We start from the raw sequence: 22861 nt of genomic DNA on the forward strand, positions 1-22861 counted from the left end.
TATGGAGTGGTAATTTGTGTCAGAAAAATGGCTGATATTAATAAAGAAGGGAGAGATTTGGGAATGTGGCAATGGGGGTCGGAAAGCCTCCTGGTTGATGATAACATCAGACTCTTAACGGTGAGGTCATCAGGAATGTAAAGAGGTTAGAAGAAATAAAGAAGGGGGATTGAGGCAACGCCCTGCTGTCTGGGGTTGCTTGTTTTCCCCTCTGTTAAGGCACAAGGCACGGAAGTTGCTGGGGGGGTTGCTGGTTAGAACTGTTAACATTTATTGTTTTATGTTATATGATAATAATATTATTAGTGTGGTTTCAAGGGTTAATGAAACGCGGGAAAAGCAATCCCGTTTTGTTGCTTTTGGGAACCCTGTGGTGGGCAGAGCATGTGCAGAAGAAGAGGGAGACAGTCGAAGCTGCTCCTGCAGTCTGGAACAAAAGGTTGCTAATGGTGATGGGGAAACCGTGAGCCTTTCACCCACAAGGACCGCCACAAAGAGAATTCTAATATGAAGCGGGGATAGGATATCCATATGTATAGGCGTACTTGGGTTTCTTGTAAATATGTAACAGCAATGTCCTCTATATATTTGGAAAGTTTGACAGTTGGGTGCGCATGGTGGTAGAGCATAGACTCCCCACGCACCCAGCGCTGTTTACTTGCCTTTTATAAATATTCTTTTATGTTACTAAATTCAGAGGGAGTTGAGACTTCATTTATAACATGATGAGGTTGCATCGTCGGTTGTGAAGGTAAAAGGCAGTCAGTTTTGACTGTAAAAGGCAGTCGGTTTTGACGGTAAGAAGACGTTGGGATTGACGGTAAGAAATTGTAAGAAGTTGTTGGGTTTTTGATGGTAAGAAGTCGTAAGACGTTGTTGGGTTTGACGGTAAGAAGTTGTTGCGTTTCGATGGTAAAAAGGTTGTCGGATTTGATGGTAGGTTTAGTCCGAGTATTGAAGGCTTCCAGCAGTAAGCTCTGCATCTGAAAGACAAAGGGAAGAAATGTCATTCCCTGCTGTGATAGTCTACATGGAACTGTCTGGCTCACTGGTTTTCTTTCCAAAGAGAGAAGTCACAACCCTGTACACGGATTGATCTGCTCTCTGACTACAGGGCTGAACTGACTGGAGAAGGCGGCTTCCAAAGCCCTCCCATTAAACGGACTACATTTGAATTCTATGCTAAAATTGATGAGCTGTACAGAATAGTAGGACAAAGCTACCTGCTTTGATAGCAAATGGTTGCCCTTAGGTAAGTTACAGTCATTTGAAGGTTTGACTGGACGGCATCCTTGTTTTACTAGTGATCAAAGCTGACCAAATCCTAGCCACAGAACAGAAGCGTTCAGAAACTTGCTAGAGAGAGCACTTAGGAATGCAGGAATTTAACTGCTTTAATGCTGCTCTTTCTCTCACGTATCTGCAATTTCCTTAAATCACAAATTGTCACTAGCTATCCTTGTTCATTTATTCAAAGGAACATGATTCCGGTTGAAAAGGCACTCTAACAAGTCCTCCGTTGCTCCTAGTCTGTCCCTAGCTTCTTTGAGAGGTTCAATACAGTAGAAAATTAAAAATAATAAACTAGCAAATAATTAACATGTGGAAGTGGTCGTTTTTCAGATTAGATTACACCATTCAGAAAATCCTGCTTAAGAGACATTTTTTCTTTGCTTTGAAAGACTGACCTTCCCCAAAAGGAAACTAATTAGTATCTTTAGGCTTGACGAAATACTTGAATTCCTCAATTTAACAGAATTGCTTTGCACAGCCCTCCTATCCTGCTTACCTTGCAAGCAGTGTATCCAAGTGGGGTGGGTACTGCTGTATTTATCAACGAACATCTCTTTCACGTATATAGCCCAGGGATCCCCATGCCCCGCGCTTGTGTAATGCATGCAAGACGTTTACTTTCTTCCTCTACTTTGGACTGGTTTAGAAAGAACGAGTTCGCCATCTGCTGGCCAGAGAATTCACTGAAGCCCGAAGAGCAGTAGAGCAGAGGCATTTTCTTCTGTGCTCTTCCTGATTTTTCAGCTAGAAGAGATACTTCCAGTCCAGTACACTCAGGATTCTTTTGACATTAGTATCGTAAAAAGTCCATTTTTGCAACACTGGAAATTGAAAGACCTCCGTTCAGTCCCTAATTTTGTTCTTGATAATGGGACAGATTGCATGAATGTTGGCAAGAATGTGTGAACAACCAGCCTCCCCTCCATGTCGTATTTTAAGATGACAACTTCTGGTGCTCCCTGTCTCAGAAAAGAAAAATGCTTGGAAACAATTGCACTTGCTCTTAAGCTTGAAGAAACTTGTCAGTGCCAGAATCTACTGACTCTGGCAATTTACTTCATCATCCAAACTGGGCAAAAGATATGAAAACCTCTTCCGAGATTTTACTTCTCCAAACATTACGTAAAAGGCATTCAGCTGTACAGCAAGAAGCTGAAATAGCTGAAGGTAGTATGTTATTCACATGAATTATTCAGGCAGGTTTTTTTTAGGAAGGCTGCGATTCATTAGAACATTACTAGCCTGTAAGCCTCATGGCATCACCTTCCATCTTGACTGCTAAACCTCCTTGCTCCCTACTATCTTCTTTGCCAAGATACAGCTGTCCACATTTACTTTTCCTACTTGGCTGGACTGAATTTAAGAAGGGAGCTTGCAACTCTTCCTCTTGTTTGCCACTTCATCATCAAACCAGATGAAAACCATTTGCCTTTAACCTCTTTATTTCAGGCCTTCTTTCCTAGTGGTCATTCAAAACTGGGAAAAAAATAGTCTACCAAGTCGGGGTTTTTTTTGATTTGATAATAAATCTGCAGACTGTTAAGTCATCAAGCACTTCAAGACTGTTTGAAATAATCTCGAGATTAATATAAAAGGAATTCCTCAAACACGCTGCGGCCGCTTACCTTTAGTATAGTCGTTGGATGCGATGGAGCAGTATTTCTTGCTTTCGCCTGCACTGGAAGTCTTCCCTTCCTTGTAAGGTTGTTTACTGCTCTCACTTCTGCATTACTGACATGAAGAGCCATCTGGAGGATGGGATTCTTCCTTCTTCTCCCGCGTTATCTTCTGGAAACGAGGATCTAAGTGTTCCAAGGAGCCTTTCGCTTTCCTGGTGTTTCTCCTTTTTCTTCTTTTTCTTACGCTTGCGATTGGCATTGTCAAAGTGAAGCGCACAGAAACACAGATCATGAAGTCTGAAAGAAACATGCAAGTTAAAAAGGGAAAAAAAGATGTGGCACTTGTTGCCTATATGAAACTTGATTTATTTTACCACAGGTGATGATTTGCAGCATGTCAGCTATTTTGTGGTGCTTTGTGCACACGCAACTTACTTTAGATGCAGCAAACTTAAGCCATCAGATTGAAGGACCATAGGTCCTGGTTTGTACACAGATCATTAACAATGGCTAGCTCTGGAATACGTGCAAGCAGAAAAAATCTTTTAACCTAATCTGGAATGGTGTACGGATGTGATTCGAACTATGTGGTCCAAAGCTAGTGCTCTGACACAATTCAGCAAGAGCTTTCCTATCTTCACTGATCAACCTAACAACATGATCCCCAGCCAGCTGATGCTATCTAAATAACTTAGAAACTACCAGGAAAAAAAAAAAAAAAAAAAAAAAGGAAGACATGAGAAGCACCCAGAAAAGAATTAGGATAAAAAATGCGGAGTATGCTGGAATCCTTGCTTACTTGGAATCCTTCTCTCCATGTTTATCCTTAGACTTCTTTTTCTTCCAGAACTTGTGATATTTTTGCATTTTTTTCACCACCTAAAAGCTCCTTTTCTATTTTTCTGTCTTTCCTTTCTATTTCACTTTCACTACCTTCTGCACGGGTATATTTTCTTTTTCTGTTTCCTTTTGTTTCATTTTTCTGGCGACAGTTCTCCAAATGAGCTGACACAGGTGGAAGCGCATGTCTTTCACGAGAATGTCTTCCGGAATGTTGCTGAGGTACCGAGCAACGATGCAAGTCTGCTCAGGGTGTGCTAAAGCGACATACATCTTCCTCTCTCAAGAGGGAACCGTGAGGCCATCCGCTTTTGTAACGATAATGCTTATGTGACCTGCTGTAGTAAGTTGCAGTCGATCTGTCAAAGGCTGAATCGCCGTGAGAGAACTTTCTCTCTCTACTGTCTCCTGTCGCATGAGGTGAATAGTAATCATTGTAATAGCTACATCTTTCCCATCTCCGTGCTTCGTCTCGATAGTATCTTTCTCTGCTCCAACTTCTTTCCCCTTTGGATCGGTAGTACCTATTGCTACCTTGTTCTGATCTTCCTCCGCTGCCAGATCTGTACTTTGAATATTTGACTGCTCTTCTGCCATTCTCAGGGCTGTTTCTTTCACGAGGGAAAGATCTGTACCTGCTTCCCTCCCAGTACTCCTGCTTGTGACTCTTTTGCTCAACAAATTCCACGCTCTGAGAACACCTCCTCTTGCTGGAAGGACCTGCTTTTTGACTCTCCTTCTCTTCACTAGGAGCATGTTCCCTCTTTCTTCGGTAATGCTCTTTCTCAGTGGTTTTAGTCTTGTCCTTTGTATCTTGGCGTCTATCTGCAATAGCTAAGGAGGAAAGGTTTTTAGAGCTACATTCAGTGTCAGACTTGAGAGAGGAAGTTTGCCACAATTTCTCACCAGGCTCAGAAGACTCTTTGCCGTACAAAACATTTTCTTTTTAAATAAGGTCACGTTCTTTTGATCTTCTTGGTTTCTTCTTGTCTCCACGGTCATCACATTGGTACTGGGCAAGGTATTCATCATTCCCAGGAGATTTCAGAGGTTCCACAACACTGCATAAAATAAAAACCCATTTCTCACTTCTGCTGAAGGACGTGAATATTAAGAGTAAAACCTTCCAAAGGCAAACAAACAAACAAAAACCTCCGGACTACAGGAACGCTCGCAAAGATATGCCATTTAGAAACCTCTCCTGTGACACCTTCTCCAGCTCCCAGAGAAAGGACACCTTCTCCAGCTCCCAGAGAAAGTGTTTTTTCCCCTCTTGCTTCTGAAGCCATTGCACTAAAAAAGCAAACGCATCTGTCTCCTTCCACCTGCTGCTCTGAGAAAAAAGGCATAAGGGCGAGTGGGGAACAGCCAATGTTTCTCCAGACAGTGGAGAAAAACGGAAAAACATTCTATAAAGGAACACAAGTTCTCCTTGAGGCACCAACCTGCATCAGAGTGATATGCTCAGTGCCGATCATTAGTTCTGTTCGTGACACTGGACACACAGTATGGAATTGTACTAATTTAAATCCTTCCATTAAGTACTATTAGTAGACAGATAAAACTGTAATGAACTTCCATAAAGTCTTGTCTTAATAAGACTGTGCTCATTTTACCTCATTTCCTCTGACAAGCTGTTCAGCTGGCTGGCTGTGAGGGACTCCGTGATGACTTCTCGATTGACTGAAGGCATAGCTCCAGGCATCTGCAATTAAAACGCACAAGTCAGCAGACAAAAAAATACTATTTGTAGTAGTACTGAGGACTAGTCTTGTCAGAATTTATCCATTAAATGGTAAGCAAGACCGCTGTGAGTTGTATGCATTATCTACACTTCAAAGATAACCCCAACTCACCCCCCAAAATCTACTTTATGAAATTAGGAATTTTTATCTCAGCTGAGCTTAAGTTGACAAGTTCTAATGTAAGCTCAGGTCTGCAAATTCTAATGGGATAATATGACAAAGTCTTACGATCACATTTGTGCTGTGTTTTCTCAGTATTTCACCTGAATTAGGAACACAATAAACACTTCCGGATACATCGTAGGTGAGAAATTCTCGATGGAGCAAATCTATGTTTCAAGCAATCCATTTGTTTTAGAAAAGAACATCTCAGAAGGTTTAACAGGTTCAACTCGGCAAGTGGAATCATCAAGTTTCAGTCCGTTTTCTTTAGATTCATTAACTAACCTAATAGCACCATTTAGTGAATCTGTTTTTGGCAGCTCATGCTGGGATCTTCCTTTGTCAGCATTCTGACAGGAAGAGTTGGAATGCTGCAATGTACGGACTACCTTTCCAACCAAAATTCCATTAGAGGACATTGCATTGCAATTCCTTTGAGATAAGCCCTTTGACTCCTCCTCAGATTTTCCTGAAGATTCTGCACCATAAGGGACTGTGTTATCAGAGCTGAGTTTAGGATTTTCATTCACTGTTGGCTCCACAAAAATTTAATCAGAAACTTTTTTGTTTGTTTGCATTTGCTTCATTTGCATTACCGAATTTGTAATTGTGGATGAAGGAACAGCCTGGTAGAGATCTTCATCCTCCACAGCACTGCTAAGACAGTCAGGCTGTGACACAGTCTGACGAGCAGGCAATTTATTGTGAATACTGATGGTGATCTTCTGTTTTCTTGACGTATCAGTAATTGAAGGCCTGGTAATTGCCTGGTTTTGAACACAGGCCATTGGTGGTGCTGAAGATGGCCTTTTTAGGGTGACACCAGTGGTCTTTGCGTCCTCTTTTATGGATCCATTTCCATTTAAACGGCTTGAATTCTGTATTTAAAAAGAAGAAATTGCAAGATGGATTAACGCAAACACTGCATGTAACATTTTGAAGCACAAAACTCTCCTACTGAGTGTTTCTACAAATGGTCTTAACACCTAAAAAGAAAAACACACTGCCCTTTAAGGATAAATGCAAGTCCAATAAGCGTATTCAATTCCTGCTTTTGGTTTACTGCAGATTGGTATCAAATTAACATCATCTTTGAAAACCAGCCAAGCAACTTAACATTACCTGCTGCTATTCCCAAATATATTTATTTTTCCCTTTAAACATACCCTGAAAAGCCTGAAATAATTGTTCTGGTGCTCAGGAATAAGACAATTAGTTTTCCCTGTCTTAGCTAAAGTGACGAGGATAGGAAAAACAAGTCCTCTTTTAAATGATTTGAGGATTAGTACACTCTGCTTAAATTGTCAAAGAGCGTAGCTCTCTGTGCTTTAGAAAGCTGTCTTGGAGGTATAAAGTAATGGAGTCGCATGGCTGCACAATTTAGCAGTAACCACTGTTTGAATGACTCTGGCTGTAGCATGAGGGCTGTGAAGAAAGCTGCAGCATGGGAAGGAAAACAAAACTAAGATGCCGAAAACCAAACAAAAAACCCCACACCAAACCCCAAACCCACTAGCAGTTTGGTGCCGTTATCTGCCCTCCCGCTTCCCTGAATTACCTTAATCATATGAGGAAGAAGTCGTGGTCCCATAAATCCAGCCTGCTTACTATTAGCCCCCTGCTGACCAGGAGGGAATGAACAGGGATAAGATGGTGCTGGCAAGTAAAACGCACGTTCTCCAAGTGTCAAATCATAGCGCCTTCAGAAAAGAGCAGTGATCGTAGTTTAGTTTTTCTTTCAGCCTACTCTTGGATTAAATCCCATCCTATCATTTTAGAGGAACAGCTCATACGATATGGAAGCCTTCTCTACAGAAGGCTTCGCCAAGACTACAAACTGAAAAGTAGAGAACAGTCTTCCTACTAAGACTATCACTTGCACAGCAATAATTCATTCTTACACCACAGATGACCTTCATTTCTCTCCTTCTCTAAATTAGCCAGCTACAGATAACACATAGATAGCAATTTACACAAGTGCTGCAGTTTAAGGCCAAGCAACAAAAGATAATAAATGACACAGAGAATTTCAGGTTAGACAGAACTGAATTAGACAAATAATAAACTTCTCCCCGGATAGCAAGAAAAACACTTGCAAAACAGAAAAATATCAATAACGGGAAAGTAAATCTCTTCTGAACACATTTTAAGATTTGTTATTACCTGATATAAAAAAGTATGTAAGCTTGCTGACCAAGAACTCTTCTAATGTCAGTACGCACTACTTTAGCATCATTCATCTGATACCAAAGTCCATTACCAGCCTGCAAATAAAGACAACGATTTCTTTAGGTGAATTGCACGTTTTCCAAATGAAATCACGGATAGGAACAAAATACACACACGTCAAATAAAAATATAATGAAATCTTTTTCCCTAGAAACAGTAGCTGCTAGTCATGCTTTAATTGGTTTGCCAGCACAACCTTTACCCTGTTAGAAATGCTGTTGACTTCTACCTTTACATAGCATATATAGTGTCCTGAGTGACAGCTGACACCGTGATGTACCAGCACCGCATATAAGGCATAGAGCAGTGGTTCTCCCATTGACTGCGACATGTAGGCTCTCAGGTCCAAATACTCCGGATATTTCACCTCCTAAAGAGACACCAAGAAGATAGAAAAATTATCCCAGAGTACTTCGTGGACTAGCCAGAGAAAAACACTTCCAAAAAACACAGACTAGAATTGATTTCTAGAATATATTTCTAGAATATATTTCTTGATTCACTACAAATAAGTCTTCCCATAAACAATGGTTAAGACTAGAAGTTGCAGAGAACTGTTTCCTGATGAATCAGCCTTCTCAGAGGAAAGCATATGCTTCTTGTCAAGCGGGAACTTTATTGATATTAAGAGAAAGAATAAGCCATAGTCGTTAGTCTACAATTATTGTCTGAAAATATTAACAACTTTCAGCTTTGGGGGATGTCCCATTACACAATGATATAGTTGCATTACAGTGGTAAATATACCTTGTTGATCTTTCCACCTGTGAAATCTGCAAATCTTTTCAGTGATATTGTGAGAACCTGGGAAGAACGGTGTATGGTAAATCTCTTGGACGCAGGAACCATCTTTTTACACCTTAAAAACAAGCAGAGATAAGTGTTTGAAGGCATCTTCTTTTTTCGCCCCCAAAACAAACTCCTTTTAATGTCTCACGCATGCCTATGCTATTTGAATGATATTTACTTGCATAATAGGTTGGTCTTTTTTCTTTTCATAAACCCATGCACTGCGTGTCAGGTTTGTTAATACAGAGAAGAAGGTCAATTTTCCCAACAACTCAGAGCATAGCGGGAACAGGAATCTCTCACGAAAGGGTATTACCAGGTTGGATGGCAAGGTACCATTTCTTGGTCTACAAAAGTGGCTATTTGAACTCCAATCCTGGAAACATTCTTTCAGCTTTCAAGGGAAATACAAATACTGAAAGCGGAACGAGAGAGACTTGGTCCCCAGGACTAGAAATTGCAAATAATCTCCGACATAGGTCGACTATCAACATCAAAAATACAACAGAAGCACATGGTCATTCTACAGGAGGGAGACATTTAACAGTAGGAAGTCTTCATGTACTGAGCTTGTCTGGAAAGACACTGAAACCATCTGCCATCCTTTGAAACAAAATAGTTCAGTTTGACACATTGCCCGCTCCAAGGTAGGACCTACGGCGTAAGCAGTGAAAATTAGCCACTAGCCCAGAGAACAACGGAAACTGGGCAGTTTACATCAAGAAAAGTACTGTTGAGAGCTAATAAATAGAAAGAACAAAAGTAGCTCTTTTTGAATTCTGATGGCAAAATACAAGCCAGAGAATTGCAAACCCATATGGAATGCCTATGAACAAGACTTCCCCCCTCCAAAGAAACAAAAATCCAAGTCTTTTATAAACTTCCACAAAACTTGTAAGTAGATCCAAAGTTTAGAGGTAGTCCAACAGAGTCATGCAACATAGAAAACTGACATCTAGGATTAAGACCTAATTCGTCAAAATCTTACTCGCTACATTTATAGCAATTCTCTCCATCCAGCTCTTCAGGTTTCACAAAGAGTTCCAGAGCTCTGCTAACAGACGAAACCGCCTAGAGCAGCGAGAAAGAAGAGCGTAAAGTCACCGTAATTCAAAATTCCAGAGACATACTAGTAGTTTATAAGAGAATCTTACTAACATACTCAAGCGATCTACTAGGAGCACTGTGAAGAAGGAGGCAGAAAGAGCATGCTCAGCATTGACCTCACCTGGAAGGCATTTGACTTTGGAACAAATACTTTTCCAGTAGCCTAGACAGCATCTATAGTGTGCTTTGTCATCAATACTGGGGACAAATTCATCAGTCTAACAATTAGATGTATATTGAGGTAGAACAACAAAGAAGTATGACAGCATTATCATTTTTGCAGAAGGAGAATTCCTTCCCCTTAAACCCAATGCAAATGTGGAGACTATTTACATGGGTTCCACGGAAGGACAAAGTCCAATCCACTTCCTTAGCACCACCAAGCTCTTATGTTTTAACATTATATGTGGTTTGTTTTTTTAAGTTAAACAAGTTTAATTTAGAAAGTTATGCATGTACTTAAACATCATGAATTATATTTAGAAAACATCTTACCTTTATATCCAAAGTGATATCAAGAAATGCCTCATACGTATCCGAAACTGCTTTGCAATTCAAGCACTTCACTGGAAGCAAAATATAAATGCTTAACATTATGTGAAGGAGACTAACTGTCCAAATTCAAGTTGTTGACAGATACTACTTTAGACAAACTACAGACTGCTTTACTACCGACAAAAGACACAGATCAGTTCTAAGGACAGGAATATTTTTTCAAGTACCTCTCGATCTTAGAAATCCTCCAAATATTTGATGAATGATGGTGGTAGCTTGAGAAGATCTGTCCAATCTGGAAATTTATTATAATCAGACCTCAGAAGATTTAAGGCACAGAGTTAACTCTTCAAAGAGTTTGATGAAAACCAAGGATGATGTAGACTTTCGTTGCTGATAGTAAATAAGGCACTAAAAAGTGCTAGAGATCATTTCTGAGAGTAAATAAAGGACTAGAAGGTGCTAGAGAATGTATGAAAGTGAACTTGTTTATGCTTACTCGGTGCTTCCGTTCAAGCACGCTTCCTGCATAGCATCAACAGTATAGCGCAAGAACTCGTGTGCGTCTTCTTGACTGCCAAAATGGAAATGTTATCCTATTCCTAAATAAGATGATAGTATTGACCCCATTTAAAAATGAAATCAATCTTGTATTTCTAAAATCTCTCTTCATTTGAGTGTTAAAACCACTTATACACATCAAATAATTATTTGAAGATTACAAGCTATCGAAAAGAAACACATCTGAAGCCACTTACGACTGAGATTACTGATAACATGCGTAGGCTTGATGGCATCAACAGTGCAACGCAGGGCCTGGTTAATGTGAGTCTCCATCGTGCACATCATGCAAAAATCTTGTTCACGACCTGAAGAGTGAAAGAACAAAGCATCCCAGTCCAGCGAAATATCCATAACTACAAACATCTAAGTACAATTTAAACTACAGATACAATATCCACTCTCCTTGCTACATTCTATTCTCCCAAGATGCCAATGTCCCAACAGTCTTGTAACATTTCATTTCACACAACTTTACAGAAGAAAAATATCCACTAAGCCTGTATTCAAATGCATTTTGTGATGAGAAATCTAAAAGACTACTGCAAAGTCGCAGTTGTAAAGGCTGACAGGAATGTGAACTCCACAGGCTGCAAAATGTATTACTCTCCAAAATTACTACTAAATGCATTACTGTCCAATGCACTTCATTATTCCCATGAAGCAATAAATGATCCTTTAATAAACAAACAAACAAACAAACAAATAACTAAATAAATAAAACATGGTGCATTAATTGCACTCCATATGCTATTCGGAGCCCACTGCTAATACGGTGCTCAAAGCCAGCTTCTACAGGTAAAATCAGGCAAATAAGCTTATCTCACAGAATCACTGCTGTTCTTTCACCTTCAGAGCTATCCAACAGATTCAAAATACTGTTAGAAAGTACTCACATGACTGGCTGTGCTCAAGAGAAAGCATGTAATTGGCAAGTGGGGGTGTGTAGGTCAAACACTGTAGAGTAGCATTAAGAAAACATGTGTTGCCAAGATTGTACAGGCCAACTCCAACACTTTGTGTTTCTCGCCAATCCATACAAATCTTCTCAGGTGGAAAAAGAATGCTCTGTGGTGGAGCAATTCCATCATTAACGACTGCAAGAAAGTTAAATTTAAAAAGAGATCTTGTTTGTTTGTTTCTAAGAAAGGTATTTAAAAAAATACTATTCTGCAGGAGCACCTAGAGGAGCTAGCTACAATCCAAACCAGAAAAACTTATTGCAGACAGCTTTAATACCACCAAATTCAAATTGGCTGGTCAACACAATGTTTTGGGGAAAAAAAAACAAACAACTTTAGTCAACCATTTTAATTTTTCTAAGGCAAGGCTAACTGCCATTCTGTTTGTAGCACCTAATGCCAAGTTCCTCTCCATCTATAATCTTTAACCTGATTAACTCAACTACTGTTTTTTTCCTTATTATAACTTAAACCACAAACTTAGACTTGAAATTATACGGTAAACACGTAAAAACTAGGAACTAGGAATGACGGTACCCCTACAGATACCAGATTTTTTCCTGAGCAATGTTATCATTCAAAAAACCTGTGAAGAATGGAAGCTGTGAATAGCAACCATCAAACACTTTTCTTTGCAAAACAGAAAAGACATGGAGGAATCTGTGCATTACAAAAAGCTCCCCATATTTCTCTGTTGACTGTAAATATATCAAAATTAATTTCTGTAACATCAGTCACTTCAGTTGCCTTAGGGGATTCGCTTTTCAAGTCTTTGTTCACAGTAGTCCCCTTCTCTATCAGTGCAACAAGTAAGAACTGCATTTTCTACTTTTGCTTTGAAGAAAATGGAGGCAGGATAAAACGCACACTTACTTAGATCTCTTGGGGCAAAAGCCTTAGATTTTTCAGATGATCTACAGTAAATAGCACCTCCACGTCCTTGGGCCACAGAGACTTGGCTTGAATCTTCTGCAGGCACTATCCGGCCCCAGTTGGCGGTGCGTGACATCAGTATTTTAGTACTTGGTTTCTTGGATTTGCCAGACCGCCTTGAAGAGGGCTTTTTAGGCTTTGAAGATTTGGGCTTCTTAGCTACGGTCATTGTTCACATCTGCGACAGAGACAGAAGTTCTGGTTGACGTAAGAATATCAAGAAGCATTCCAAGAAGAAAAGAGTAGCAGAAGTCCTGTCACTTAATCTCAAAGAAACAGCCTTAAGAACTAAATCGCTGGTATGAATGATTTAAAAAGAATCCCCAAACTAAACACACAAAGTGAAAATTTCCATCTAAACTCTATCAGTATTACTTCTAGCTTCTGCAGAACTAGTGGCTGATGCCATTTCTTTCCCTTCCGTAGGATTTTAATCCATTACAACTCTGGAGTCTTTTTAATATAAAAATGTAGAAGACATTCTCTGAGGGGAATCAGTTATTTATTGATTTCCGGAGTTGCGCAATTATCTGTTAATTAGTACCTATGATCTAATAGATAATTGTTGCAATTATCTATTGCTGACATGAGTAACGGAACACTATTACTTCACTGCCTGCGTTTTTCTGTTTCGTCTGCACAAAGGTACCCAGAACTCACTGCTACTTTTCTTCTGTCTTTCCAGGGCTCGCCCTCTACCTCACTGTCTACTGCACCAGTCATGAGGGGTTTGTTATGATTCTATAATGAGCCTAGCTTTTAAATACACCTTTCATGGGCGTCACTTGGTGATAGCAAGTTAATTTCTGAGGGCTCCTCAGTCTACATCATGTGGTCGCTTTTTCCAGGTGAAAAAGCGGAGCCGTAAGTGGCAGTACACTAAAGCCCTGGCATGTTGAGATCCAAGAGGAGAGATGTTTGGCCCTCCTTTTCACTCCTGGGAGCCATATACCTCAAAACCCACAGAGGATGGGCTATATCTCAGAGAAATCTTGGGAAAGGAGAGCATGAAGAGCATGTTTGCAAATTTATTTCTCCCTGGGCTTCTTCTGCTTCTCCAAGAAAGACGAGTTTGAATATAACTTTGGCAGCAGTACTTCTGCTGTTTTACTCCTACCACATTTAAAACTCCTACAACAAACTGAAAAGTTAGACTAAAAAGCAGCTCTTTCCGTTCTACTTTGTAAAGCTGCACGTTTTCCTCATGCAAAACAACAGGGGAATGTAAGCTAGAAACGGAAATGCTGAATGTAAAACAAAACAAAACAAACCTCAGCCCTCCAGGACAAAAGCCAATAACTGCTACAAAGTCCTTTTTAAAATGCTGATTAGGTTTCAAGGTGATACCGCTTTAAATAAGCATAGCTGTGTGTCCATAGGCAGAAGCTGAATAATGACAGGATGAACTATACTTCATGTTTTGTTACTGTCTTACTGTAGCACACAGGGACTTGTTACCTTTAGGGAAACCACTAACCTCATGGAGGGTTTAAAACATAAGCTAGTTTGTTATACCAAAATGACGGAGAGAACAAAGCATAAAGTGCTTTCAGATTTCTAGCACGCCTTGATTGCTGTCCATTAAACTTCAGACACGTTAAACAAAACACAGTAAATAAGAAAACTCCTAGTCCCACAGCTGGCAAATTGTGTGCAGAGGTTGTAATTAGAACTTTTTTTGCCTTGACGTTTTACATTTAAAATTGATTTTAAATCCATTCTATACACACTTTCCATTCCTGAAAAAACAATACGCAAACCTGAAAAATGCATTTACATGAGAAATGAAGTCGTCCTTGTCCGATTGGAAGACTAAAGTGACAGCGCCTGGGCTCAGGGATAAGCTCTGATCTTCACCAGTGACAGCTCCTTTTGTAGGATTGAAAGGGAAAATGTTTCAGCAACACATTGGAAACATACTTAAGGGACAAGAAACAAAATCAAGACTGCAGTGAGAAGGAGAACAGAAAAACAATACTGGGGGGGAAGGGAAGGGAAGGGAAGGGAAGGGAAGGGAAGGGAAGGGAAGGGAAGGGAAGGGAAGGGAAGGGAAGGGAAGGGAAGGGAAGGGAAGGGAAGGGAAGGGAAGGGAAGGGAAGGGAAGGGAAGGGAAGGGAAGGGAAGGGAAGGGAAGGGAAGGGAAGGGAAGGGAAGGGAAGGGAAGGGAAGGGAAGGGAAGGGAAGGGAAGGGAAGGGAAGGGAAGGGAAGGGAAGGGAAGACCTTGATCTTTATACTGACCAATGAGATAAGCCTTACACATTTTTAAGTTTATTTTTGACAACTGATTGAGGTGTTACCAGGTATTAAGTACGATTCAAGAGCAAATATTAACACTAGAAAGAAGAAATCCGATCCACCACCACTGTTTCAAAATACATCCATTTCTCATTTGGAGATGACGTCTCTCTGACAAGGTAGTAGAAAAACTGTAAATACCGATAGAGCTTCCTCTCCCGATGTTCCATATGCATACCGATGCTGTTCCTACACCTACGCTCTGAGCATAAATTTATGTTGACATGAGTGACAAGAGAGGGTGTTACTCCTCTCTTTGTTTGCCTTGAGAGACACACCTCTTGTCCATTGAAAAGTAAATTCAAGATTCCAGATCAGTTAAGACAGTTGCTATCCCCCCATTCAGAGTTCTGCAGCAGCACTCTTCAGATGTGTTTAGCAGTCTCTTTAGAAAATGTTATCACTTAGGACCTGCTTCTCAGTAGGTCCACGTTTGGCCTCCGCTTAGCAGAGAGTCAAACCCAGCTTAAGCTTTCGTACAAGAGCCCCTTCACGAAACGGAGTTGAACCCTGACATAACTGAGTTGAACCTTTAACCTTGAAGCTTCCTTAAAGAAGAAAGCAGCACCCAGGCCAGGAAATAGAAATTAATCGTCACTTTACCCTGAAACGCAGTGGGCTATTCTGTGCTGGCAGGATTGCTGCCGGGCTGGCCGACGAGGCGGCGGGCAGCTCCCCGGGGCCACAGGGCCTGGCACAGGGAGCCGCCGGGGGTCTCCAAGGTCCGGGAACAGCGGCAACAGCGGCAACAGCAGGGACAGAGGGGACAGCAGCGACAGCAGCAGCCACCTCAGCCGGGGCCGTCTCCACAACCGCCACAACGGCCTCGGAACGCCGCCGAACTCGGAGCTCCAGCGTGACGCCTTTTGAACCTGGCCGCGCTGCTCATGGCTAAAACCAGAGCGTTTCCTCCGGCGTGTGTTTACTGTCGGTGCCGGATCGGCCCTCACCCCGAGCTCTCCCTGCCGGGAGGGCTTTGGGGTTGGGGTTTCCCTCCCGCCGCCGCCGCGGGCAGGCCCCGCGCGCAAGGGGTCCGCGCTGGGGAGCAGCATCTCACCCACGGTGAGAGCCTGAGGGCACGACATGAAAAAGCCCCGACACGAAAAAGCCACGGCATGCGGCCGAGGCGGCGGGGAGACGGCTCTGAGGGAGCTGCCACTTCGCCCTGCCGTCCTCCCCTCCCGGGCCGCCCCGCCGAGCCCCGTGCGCCTCAGGTGCTGCGCTGAGGGGGTGGCTGGCTACTGAGACAGCTGCCCAGGGCACTGCTCATGGCACCGAGCCTGACGGAGGTCAACAAGTGTTGAACAATGCTCTCAGACATCGGGTCTCACTTTGGGGTGGTCCTGTGTGGAGCCACGAGTTGGACTTGGTGATTATTGGGAGTCCTTTCCACCTTGGGATGTTCTCTGATTCTAGGTCAGCAATCCAGTAGCTGATGAGAAGTGTGGAGTCATTCAAAGGGAAGAGAGAGCACAACACTTCTCGTTTGCAGAAGCGGCTATTTGGTAACCAAACCGACGATTCCTTTGCTTCTAGAGCAACTAACAGCAGGGATCCGCTTTACAATAGAGGGAAAAGAGTCGTTGGCATGTCATGTGAAGTAAGCTTCAAATCCCAGAGGATGATTTTGTTGGAACTTTATTCAGCTGAAAACACAGAAGCCTTGCTTTTGCTTGTGTTAGTTACAGCTCCAGTTTACTTTGGTTGGGAGGGAAGGCATTCCAGGCTAATGTGCTGTACCTGTTCCTTCAGCTCATTGTCCATAAACGGAGGAGCAAACGAAATCAGTTTAATCTCCATTAAATGCAGCAGACAAAGCGGAGTAGAGGGTGATCTAGCACTTAATTTTTCCTGTAAGCAGGAAACCCAGAACTCAACAACAGTTTTCAAATCTTGTCCTGCAGTAAATGACCAGGTGAGTGAAGCTTGCATTTAGAGGATGTGCTCCTACAGTAGATGGAAATAGCTTTTCCTCTTCACAAGTGCAACTGAGTGGTGGACTGGCAGCTACGTGGTTAACTAGTTGTGCCAAAGGGGTTGTGTTGAATGCACAGAAAAATATGCAGGTCCCAACAGTAAAGGGTTGTCTGTAGGCATGACACTGAGTACAGATGTTGTCTGCAGGTTCGTGCAGAGTGCACCACGCCAATAAGCACCCAGAGTCGGAATGCACATGAAGGTCTTTTAATTATATAATTACTTATAGAACTCTGCAGAGTCAGGTACTAGGCAATCTTTCGCAAAGCAAGCACACCTCTGACTCAAATCGCCGTCATTTATACACAGGAAACTTGTGAAAACTCTCTCTTTGGCTCCTTTGGATTGGTTATTACAGCTCACCTAACTTATCTCCACTGAGCTTGTGCATTACAGAGGAATACCGGGGGGGAGGGGGAACAGGAGAGGGGGGACACACACCGAATCCCACATTAGCATAGATTAGCATTTTGACAGGTGTGATTTTTAATGTGCTAATGACCCTTAATGAGAAAAAGGTTACTATAGGTCAGTCTGGAGCTGGTGTTCTCCTTCCTGTTTTTTCCCTTTTAGCCCTTCTCTTCCTTGCTTCTGCTAGCTCAAGGCTACCTGTCTCTCTCCTTCTTTATTTTCTCAGCTAAAAGACTGCACAAGCTACAGGCCTCCCTATTTGCTTCAACATTTCCTTGTTTTTTTTTTTTTTTTTTTTTTTTTTTCCCAGCTCTGGGACGACACAGGTGTGGTTTGGTATTTGCCAGTATAGCTAAAACTCACGCCAGTCTGCTCACGCACAATAAGTAGTAAGATTTAAGGACTGGTTTCATCGGCTTCTTCCATACTAACATCCTTCTTATGTTTTAGATATGCTGTAGTTAAATCAACACTAAGTTACTACTTGTGGAGTAATCGCCTTAAGCGACTAGGCATCATAAGCACACCTCCATCCCAAAAGCTACCCGCCTCCAAGGTGCAACCACCCCTCACTGAGCACGCCCTCGGAATTTCTCAGAGCCTGTACCTTTAAACGCAAGTGAGATCATTTCTACCAAGCACAACCAAGATATGCATGACTAGAGTCACTCAAGCTCCACCTTAAAGATAGAAAATAATATCAATTGCTTTAAGAGAAAGGGGATGTTAGGGAAGATACTATCAGGAAGGATTCCTTCTGACATCACTCGACAGGCTGAGCCTCTCACTCCCCCACCCCCACTCCATTGGGACGCCGTGGGGTAAGATCTGAACGCTTGCTTATACCAGGCGTCTCTGTGGAATCTTAGAAATCTGTAGAGTTTTGATGCTTTTTAGTGTCTTAATACCTAGGCTGTGTGCCTGTGCATTTCATGTATGCTAGCTTGCTTTTGCAGACAGTGAATTTATCACTGACAATCCAAAGAACCTGTGTACCTGTCGCCGTAAGAAATTGCACTTAATTGCATTCTTCCTAGCTGTGAGAGTTCTCCTTGAATGCGACTAGAGCGAGGCCGTACTGCGTTGTTGGTGAGTCCGTGACCGTGATAGTTCAGCACCCTGAATCTGACGGGACCCGTGACGGTCAATCGGCTACACCCCTTAATGCGACACTACTAGAGGAAGAAGATGACAGGGCTTGCATGCACTGCATTAGGCTTTGCATGTGAAAACACCCCGAAATAATTTCACGTGCATTTAACGTTTTTAAAGTGAAAAAAACAGGAAGGTGTAGTCTCTCTGTAAGCTACAGCCCTACATAGTTAAGGCATCAGCATTCATTCCTTTGCTTGATAGCAAAGTATGAACATACAGAAGAGTTAAATATTTTCTTTGCATTCTTAAAGGCGATTTTTCAGACTTGGGCTTCAGTTGTTGGAGTTGAAGAGATCAGTAGACATCCTTACTTTTACGTTAAGACCAAAATCTTTATCTAAGATTGTGTTATCTAACGCAACTAAACTCCCACCCCCATATGTTTTTTTTGTAACTTCGGAACGATCTTGCTGCAGTCCTACTCCGATGGTCTTTCAGTAACATGCAGACTGCCGTGGCAGATTCTGTTACAGTGCTTTTCTATTGACAGGGTGCATAACACTCAAGGTAAAGCCCCTTAAGTGTTTCTTTGGACCCTGCTGCTTCTGTTAGTACTCATTTTTTCACAAACTTGTTGAACCTGAGCCGTGCCTACTGAGCCAACGAATGCTTTGATGACACAGTATTTTTTCAAAGCAGTTTTGCTTCTTGGAGCTACAGAAGCAGCTCTGGCTACGTGATAGGGAATTGTGCTGCATTGGCAAAACCAGACTTAGCTACAGACTTACAACACTTGCTAACTCGATCTATTTCAAATCTCATTTTAACTTTAAAGGACAATCAGTTTTGTGGCTCCTGTCTTACTAATTTGCCTTGTTTTGCATGGAAGAGCAGCCTGTGAATGTTTTGCTTTATTGCATGCTTCAAAAAAAAAGGCTGAGGAAGAGACTGGAGGAACCTTTTCTATTCTATGGACTTTCCCCCGAGAGGGTGGAATTGCAGGCTACTTGGATGAATGTTCGAATATGAGTAAGGGAGCAGACCTCAGCCAAAGGAGGTGGAATCCTTGCTTAATAGTAAGTATCAGTGTGGGGACATCTTTGCTTAACAGGAGCCGTTTAAACTCTTCATAGAAACAAAATAAGCTGGACATCTTATGCTTGGAAAGCAGTATGGTTACACAGCTGCTAACATAATGACTTGAGTCTTCTGCTCTGCAACTTCAGGTTTTGTTTTCAAGCAGTGCATACATCAGTTTCAGCTTTGGACAAGGATATTTGCAATGCAAATAGTGATAAACCAGAATCAGTGGCGCTGACGAGTGTAATGGTGAAATGCAGCAAATCAAGTATTCCTGGAGAAATGTGAGATTACAAAACTAGTAAGCCATGAAGCACTTTTGTTGTTGTTGTTGTTGTTGTTTTTTAAATCAATTCTTATATGCTGAAATAGCACCTTCAAGAAAATCTGTTTATCTAGCCAGGTAACGGTGTCTCCCTGTAAACATGAAGGAAATGCCAGGAGCAGCCATAACTCTTTGCTGTCAAAATAAAGAGCAAGTCGAGGCCAACATCATGCCATAGTGCAAAGGCTTGCTAAGAAAGATCATTCTAAGAGGTCTGCAAGAAAAGATGACTTACTTTGTCATAAGTTTGTCAAATAGAATGGACGAGTTAGTAGTCGAGTACCGACTGTGTCCGACTCTACAGCTGCGGCGCAGCTCCAAGTCCCTGTTTTCTCCGTGGACTCGTCTCACAGTTTTTGCACCAGCTCTACTCCTCAATGTTCTGCTGACTGAAACGCAGAAACAAAGTATTTTGAAACAGTGAAGATGGGATTCTCCTTATTTCACCGTTGCTCTTGTAAAATGTAAACAGACAAACAAAAAAGGCACCCTGAAGTGGATTGATTTTTCTTTACATTTCAGATCAGAAGTTGTTGTCACAACCACTGCATTCCACTTCTTTATCGCTCTGCACGTTTAAACTGTCTACTTAAAACTGGGACCTGTAGGGAAATTTTTAAAGAGACTGAAAGCTAGCCAGACAAAAACAAGCGTGCAACTTTTGTTCCATGCAGGAGGGAAATCTACTCCAGTTATTTCTGTCTTGGAAAAGTGAGAACAATCAACACCTTTCTCTAAGGTGTTTTCACTCCATTCATGTAAAACTGTATCTAACAGTGCTCAAAACAAACACTATGACATTGCAAGCCTCTTCCTAAGAGGTGTATGTTTGATTACTCTGTTTATGCATGCAGCACTTCCATTTCCTGCATTATGATCTAACAGCTCAAGGAGGTAAGAATCGTTTCAAGAGAAACACCCAAACACCACATAACTCAAACTCGTGCTTTTTAGAAAAAAGCCTGCCCATTGTTTACCATACAGCACCCTTTGGCACAGGTTTGTTGCTTGCACTGTCATTAAAAGAGACAAGAGGACAAGGGGAAGGGAAGAGCTACACCACTGTGCTGCTAGGATCACAGCTAAGGTTTACTTTTGTGGTTGCCAGCTATAAAACTAAGTTTGAACTTATCAAGTATCGATTTACTTTGCACAATTAGAACAGTTTGCTTTGTGCCTACCAAGCTGCAATTCACACTGCTCCCTCCCCAAGGAATTCATAAAATCTCCTATTTGCACCTACCTCTCTTCACAGAAAAGTCACTGAGGAGTGAATTCAGATGACTACAGAAGGCTTTGGGGCCAAATGAAAGCGATGGAGTGACCAAGTGCCATCCTCTTCAGTAACCAGCACAAATAGGTATCCCGGGGACTTACAGCCACTTACCTGTGTTATATTCTTTTTTTCGTTCCAATTTTGGCTTTCTCAACTGCCTACATTAAGAAAGAGGACAGGGCAGAGAAGGGAGAAAAGACTTGTTGTATTAGACCCATCAAGGATGGGAAATTTCACCATGTTTACAAGCCAGTGCTCCATGGTATACAAAGAGAAGCCTGTAGGCCTCACGCAGGATCCACATCCCAAGTCTGTTGCGTGCCATATACACGCGGTTCTGTATGTACCCACATTTCCTAGCTTGCTCATGTTGAATTCTCAAAATTATGAGCAATAGCACCCAAGTGGAAAAGATACATGTCCTGGTTTCAATTAGGACAGAGTTAGTTCTCCTCCTAGTAGTGGGTAGGTTGCTATGTTTTGGCTTAGAATGTGTGAAAGGATGTTTAGAAGAGTGCTGATACCACCCCGATGTTTCAATTGCTGCAGAGCAGTACTTACAACAAGCCAAGGACCTTTCGGTGTCTCACTGTCCTACTAGCGATCAGAATCGGCGCACAGCAACAGCTGCGAGGGGACAGACTCAGGATGGCCGACCCCAACTGGCCAAAGAATTCTATGCCTTATGGCAACACGCTGCACCATGGATAGGGCGGGGCAGCCGGGCTGCTAGGGGTTACGCTGGGCACTGGTCAGCAGGTAGTGAGCAACTGCATTGTACATCACTTGTTTTGTACACATTACTAGTAGCAGTACTATCATCATCATCATCATCATTATTATTTTCCTGTCTTAATAAACTGTCTTTATCTCAACTCGTGGGCTTCACTTTCCCATTTCTCTCCCCCATTCCAGAGAGGGAGGTGGGAGGGTTGCAGAAGGGCTGTGTGGTGTTTAGCTGCCGGCCGGGTTAAACCACAAGAACACCTCAAAGGGGTTGGGAAAAAAAAACAGTTTTTTTTTAGAAAAGCGGGAGACTTTCACTGAGAAGAGGGACTCTAGTTTTAAGGTACTGGTACGCCATCAGCATGCTCATAGGCCTCTGCTGATTTTAGCCGGAGGTTTATCAGGTCACAACTCACTGCACATGCTTTCTCTCTTGCTTTTCAATCTACAAATCGAACAGAGATTGAACATATAGAAATACAGTACCTTGAAAAGCATCTTCTCTTGACATTTCCCCTCAGTATCGCCATACTTTCTTCAAAGCTGGAGACTGAACACCGCAGGATGCTTTTGCTCATTGATCTTAAACGGTGTCCGTTGAAACATTCAATACTGGTAGAAGAATAATCCTAGGGAAAGAAGGAAACAAGAATATATTTATGTGAACCACGTAGATTCAGATAAAGAAATTCTGCCTCACGCAAGTTTAATTGACCCTCCTGACTTGGTAGTGGGGCAACTAATGGCAGGCAGACACTGAAACGCTGCTGTGCTCAAGAAAAACCTGGAGAGAAAAAAAAAAAAAAAAAAAAAAAAAAAGCTTTCAAAACTAAAGCTTCCCTCTCCCCACCATTTTCTTGTGGATAACTTAAGCTTAATATCCTTGGCAAAAAGATATTGCAGCAAAACCTTTCACATAAACTTAGTGTTTCGTGAAAAA

General features: G+C 41.9%; 1 pseudogene across 1 annotated transcript; it reads right to left on the bottom strand.

The window, feature by feature from the left end:
• Positions 1-2061: 2061 nt before the first annotated feature.
• LOC311428850 (ubiquitin carboxyl-terminal hydrolase 17-like protein 6) lies at positions 2062-22546 on the bottom strand (annotated as a pseudogene). Its single transcript has 19 exons — positions 22408-22546; positions 21307-21353; positions 20155-20308; positions 14513-14604; positions 12676-12913; positions 11737-11937; positions 11038-11148; positions 10779-10881; positions 10507-10574; positions 10280-10350; positions 9666-9748; positions 8636-8747; positions 8118-8258; positions 7823-7923; positions 7218-7359; positions 6256-6537; positions 5369-5457; positions 2919-3209; positions 2062-2252 (listed from the first exon to the last, which is right to left on the bottom strand). The product of its transcript is annotated as a ubiquitin carboxyl-terminal hydrolase 17-like protein 6 (transcript).
• Between the last annotated feature and the right edge of the window lie 315 nt (positions 22547-22861).

This window comes from Aythya ferina, assembly GCF_964211825.1.
Source record: "Aythya ferina genome assembly, contig: HAP1_SCAFFOLD_162, whole genome shotgun sequence".
Classification (NCBI taxonomy): Eukaryota; Metazoa; Chordata; class Aves; order Anseriformes; family Anatidae; genus Aythya; species Aythya ferina.